Here is a 6,101-nt window from a genome sequence, read left to right on the forward strand (position 1 = left end):
CACCTGCTTAGTCTATTATACTAACTTGATTTCCTTGATTTTCATAGGAATTCTGAAAGTGTTGACCATAGTTTTTTATCCTAATTTTGGAGCTGAAGAAATTAAGGCTCAGGTGACAAGGCTAGTTTGTGACAAAGTTATTTATAATTAATAATGCTAAAAAGGAGAGGTTGAGATTTAGTTTTGATTTAGTGTCAAAAATAACTTGGAAGCAAGATAAAGAACAATCTGTCAGTATGAACACTTGAAAAGGATTACTGAAAAATGAGACTGCACCCGTTTTAACCCTGCTGCCATCCCCTTAGTCTTGCAGTGTGCACAAGCACAAATGTATGTGTCAGTTTCATCTTTCAAAGAGTTGCCTTTTTGGTAACATAGTATTATAAAATACCAAATGTTGTTCTTCAGGGTTTCTTTCTGAAAATTTAGAAACAGCAGTTTTCAGTTGCTGCAAAGAGAGGACCTCTCACTCTTCAGAATTTAGTTGTCTGTCAGATGTTTTTAAAGCCTTAAGAGAGCAAGTATATTGCACTGTAATGAATATGGGACCTGTGTGCTGTTTTGACATGAAGAATTCATTTTAGCATTTAGCAGGTCCTAAAGTATGGCATAAAACAGCATTTCATGGGATGGGGATGTGGCTCAACCAGTAGCGCGATCACCTGGCATGCGTGCAGCCCTCGCCTGGTGTGCGTGCAGCCGGGTTCAATCCTCAGCACCACATACAAACAAAGATGTTTTGTCCACCAAAAACTAAAATAAATAAATAAACAAACAAACAAACAAACAAATAAATAAATATTAAAATTCTCTCTCTCTCTCTCTCTCTCTTAAAAAAAGAGAAAAGAAACAGCATTTCTAACTTCTCAATCATCCAGACTTAAAACCTTGGAGTAAGCTTCAAGACCTTCCCTCTGTATGCACGTCAAGTTCTGCACATTCTTTCTCCCTAACCTATTTTTCAAAAAAAAAAATGTAATTTCTGTCTTGAAGGCTGCCTGGATCTACTCTAATGTGTAGTTGTGTCTTCCTTTTGCACCTCTGGTGGTTGGCATTTGATTACTATCTGTTGAGAGCCACAGCCGAAGGGGCCCCAGCAAACTTTCAGCTGCCAGCAAACTTCCAGCTTCCAGCTGATGATTGGCTCACAGTGGCCCCAGCAACATCTAGCTGATTGGCTCCTCAGAGGAAGTTTTCTGGGGCCCCTTCGGCTGTGGCTCTCAACAACTATCAATCTCAAACTGCAAGAGTGTGAATTTTTATTTAAAAGTAATATTTCACCATAAAAAAACCAGCCATATCTCACTCAACGGTATGTTCTTACTATCTAACATAGTGTGGCATGGAGTGGGTTCATTGCTTGATGATTTAGTGAAATAAATGACTTTGATTATGTGGAACCCAAATAAGATGTTTGAGACCAGAGAAACTTTTTGTAATATTCAGTCCTAAAATAAGAAATAAAAGAGGAAAAAATCAAACATTATAATAAATATTCTGATAATTATATAGTTACTGTGGGCTTCATTATTATTGGCTGACAGACCAATCTTTTACTTCCCAAGTAGTGATCTTCATCCTTGTATGAGTAGACTTTTATTTATTTATTTATTTTGGGGGTAATTTTTCTTAAAAGGCCATAACTCTAATGGAATAAGGATTATATTAATATCCCCCAAAGAGACTTTATATGACTATGCATATTAACTGCACCCCACAGAACCATCATGCTGAGGAATAAACTTAAATGCTAAGTAGGGTATCAGGAATTGTCCTGTCTCTTTCCTCTACGAAATGTGAGCTCACTATGCATATAAAACACACTGAAGCATAAAGCAGTAAAGTGAACCCTGCCTAGTGCAGTCTGGATAATGAAATGGAAAGTTTGTGTCTGAGTTGCCCAGAATCTTCCTTTTTCCCTTGTTACTACAACAATCATGCTATTCTCTAGAACTTGCAGAGAATGCCTGGGGCCCTTCATGGGGTCAGGCTTGTGAAACACTGAGTAGGTTCAGTAAAGCTTGTCAAGGTGTCTGTGCAGAAGGGATGTTACAATAGTAAAAGCACAGCTTAATTTTAACATGTCAATGTTTTATTTAGACTTTACTGAAAATTTTCTTGTATTGGTCAATATTTTAATTGTAAAATTCCTTTAACCCCCATACTAGAATAAAAATTTTAGTGTAAGGAAAAAATGGTTACTAAAGGTTTAAGATACCATTGAACAATGGCTTTTTAATTTTTTTGAACACTGGCTATTTTTAAGTGCTTTTAATTGAATGAAACATGTTAAATTACACAGATCTGTGCTTTTTAAAAATATATGCTAAAGATTTATTGTACTTTAATGATAAATTTAAATAAAATTATCAAATTAATAACTTTATTATTTAGTTTGTTAAGATAATATTGAATAGGTAATATTTAATAGGTGTGACCTCTGGGATGCTGAAATGTCCATAATATAAAAGTTTTAGCTACCTAAGACATGACATATTGCCACAGTCCAGCTGCAGCAAAATAATCCCGGGGGGTGATGAACAACTTGTGTACATTGATACAGCAGGAGTGAGAGCCCTTTATTGTAGGACAGAAGGAGTATTTATACATTCCACACAGCTCATCTTAATTAACATAAACTAGCTATAGCAGTCAACCAATAAGGAATCTCCACACTCAGGGTTGCTGGCGTTACCTCACAAACCACTCTCTCTGGCAAAATGCCAGGCACCATCCAGACTTGTTTACAGACTCTAACAACATATATCAATATATATTACAATTTTTCTATTATAAAATCTAAATTAAAACTTTGTACCAGTTCTAACTTCAGGATTATTTATTGTGCCTCATGTAATATGTTCCAGTTGATCCATTCATTAATTTTGTGAATAGCATAACTAAACTTATCTCATTTACATATTTATACACTTGCAAAAGACAAATGTAAACAATTTCTTATCTGCCATATGTTGAAATGCTTTAGTGAAAACATAACTGCCTATACAACAAAGATGGCATTGAATATCTGTATAGGAATGTAAAAAGTTATGTTAGCATATATCAGATGTATGTTTTTATGTTTGAGTTTTTTTATCCAGCTAGTTTTGAAACTTAGATTGAACAAGAAAGTGCTATCATGTGGCTTGTTTTTGATGATATATTGTTATGAGGGAAAGCATACCCTGTGAACTCGCCATTTACTAGCTGTGTGACCTTGGGCAAATCACTTAAACTCTCGGAGTCTTCACATTCTTACTTGTGTGAAAATCAGGGAGGAGTTTTAGTAAATGACCTTTTTTAGTGATATTTGTGTCTATAATTCTGTGAATTGGCTAATAATACATTTTGTATTTTCATGGTCATAGTAAATATTTAAATAATTTCTTGTGTGTGTTTGTTTTTTTTAAATGCCATCATTTGGGGGGACTTTTAACAATTAGTCTAGGAGAAATTGTTATGAATAAACATTGGTTGAAAAAAAGCTTCTGGTCTTTTGTAAAGAGAAAAATGAGATTACTTTGGAAAGTTGTGATTATCATTGATGTTAGATCTGAGCTGTCAATGGACACATCATTATGATTTCTCTTTGTTTTCTTAATAATAAATTTCTTGTCAGGTTTCCATTAGAATAATTACATAAGTCAAAATTCCCTAAGCCCAACTCCAATTTGTTTCTCTTTGGTGAGTATACCATGAAATATTTATATAATTTAATGCATCTTTATTTGCTTAAAGTGCTTAGGCTGCTTCTTTCTCTTGTCATTTTAACCCTCAAATGATCCATCTGACTATTCTTTTTTTTCCCTGAATATCTTTATATCTTTTATTTTAGGAATTGTATATTTTTCTGACTAAAATGCTGGTCCAGAATGACTACAATTATTGTTTCTTTCATGATAGGAAATTATTTCACAATTATAATTAACTTGCCATTTTCTGTATGTATGATTTAAAATGAGCTCACAATTAAATGCAAGCATTTCTCAGAGTATTTGAGTGGCTATGTATTGTCTTCTGTGCTTTTCTCACAGATTTGGCAAAAAGATCGCTCATCCTGAATGAATGGCTCTTGCAAGGTATTTTGCCAATCACAATCCTAATTATTTGAAAGGCCTAAAATATTTTTGAAAGTGCTCAAAAGTGGTCGGAAGCAATTTTCTTATCAGCCCTTGTGTCTGATCAAAATGCCCATAAGATTCTCTTGGGAGTAGTGGGGAAGGTGAATTTTAAACATGGTACTTAACATGGTATGATTCTTCTTTGTGGCAGAGCAAGTTTGATCTTTAAGGAATATAGTATTTTGGAAGACTCTGTTAAGTAAATTGGGAATGATTTTTTACTTCATCCAATTCTGTTAGGATCTGATTTGTTGGATTCTAGTGAATCAGAGTTTTAGTGAAGTAGGTTTCATTATATCCCCGAAGAAAACACTCTGAATGAATTTTTACTCCATAGCATTTTTCTGAGATGACTGTAGGTTCTAGCTTTTTTTCTTCTTCTTTTTTTTTTAAATAAGAAGACTAAGTCTCTTGAGTGTTGAGTGACTTATGCAAGGTCACTAAGAAGGTCAATGGCAATGCTGGAAATAGAATCTGGGTCTTGTGACTTCTAATGTGTTTCTCTTAGATACATGTTACCTCCTGAAATTAATATGTTAATGAAATTGCCTTATGGTGTGTATAATTACCAACTTTAAGTCTGAAGTTAGCTTAGGCAAATCCTTTCATCTTCCTCTGCACCTCCACCAACTCCCATATGTTCCAGAAAACATTTTATGTAGAAAGCTATTGTGTGCAAGTGTGTGTGTGTGTGTGTGTGTGTGTGTGTGTGTGTTTGAGAGAAAAAGAGGGGTAGAGGAACAAAATAGATCAGGAAAGACAATTTGTACCTGGAACTCCAGATTGGCATATACCATCAAGAAAATATTTTAAGATCCCAGAGTTTACTCCAGCACTGTAAAGCTTAAATTAAACACATTATTACATTTATATTCTTTTCTAGAACAAAGGCCAGATGTCCATGTCTTGATTCCATGGGTAGACATGTTCCACAACTCTATTAGATCAGCATTATTTTGAAAATTATTTGCAAGCATATTTACATTCTTTATCCAAATTACATTTACACAAGATTATCATAAGCACACAGAAATCTAAGAGAAAAAGCCAAATCTTTTATAATATATATTTTCTTAATATTTAAGTCCTTTTGAAAATCATATAGTATAATGCAGTGTCATTTATAAGATATAATTCCCCATTCATACAAGGATAATAGTTTACAACTATCTTCTTCAAATGATCAGAGTCAATGCTATAATTTTCCAAAAAACATTTTGAAGAGGAAAGAATACAGATAATAGTGTCACTGTTTATCTTGGGCCTGCCTTTTTCCTCTTAGCAATTTTGTCTTCAGGCTGCCTTCTTCTGTAGTGGCAAATTCTGAAGGCAGCAATCAAAGGTTTAAAAAAAAAATTACGATTAAACCAAAATATTAAGCAGAAGTGCCCAGCCTCAGTGACTGTACATCTTACCACATCTGTTATCCTTGGACCAACCACAGCCAAGCACCAGAATGCTACACACTATAGAAGGGGAAGAGTAGAGGATAGAGAGGGCACCCTAATGTCTCCAGTAGTCATTCTCTTTTAGTTGACACTTCCTTTACCTAATACAATCAACTACCATCTATCTGATCCATACCGTATGCTGCCTCTTCGCATCCTTTTGGCCATTTGAAAATACAGGGAACTGAGTCATCTTTCCAGGTGACCTTAGTTATGGGATTGTATGGGGAACACTGGTGGAAGGTCAGGGTGACAGCAAACTCTTCCGGACTTCAGCAGGAAGGCTGCTTGGGGAACTGGAGGGCCCATCAGGGCACAGAAGCAGCTCTGGGGACTCCAAGGCCCATCTCATGGGGAGCCTGGGAAGCAGGGTCCTGGGCTTTCTTTCGGTTTAGTTTTTCTTAGGTGCTTAGTCCCAGTACCCTGGGAGAGTCTACCACATCGCTGACTGCACAGGGCCACCGAGGGCAGTGCTACCCTGAGTGTCGTGCCTGCTTGAAGGAAGGTCCCACTTCCCGACCTGAGGCTGGGG

This window comes from Ictidomys tridecemlineatus, unplaced genomic scaffold (assembly GCF_052094955.1).
Source record: "Ictidomys tridecemlineatus isolate mIctTri1 unplaced genomic scaffold, mIctTri1.hap1 Scaffold_48, whole genome shotgun sequence".
Taxonomy (NCBI): domain Eukaryota; kingdom Metazoa; phylum Chordata; class Mammalia; order Rodentia; family Sciuridae; genus Ictidomys; species Ictidomys tridecemlineatus.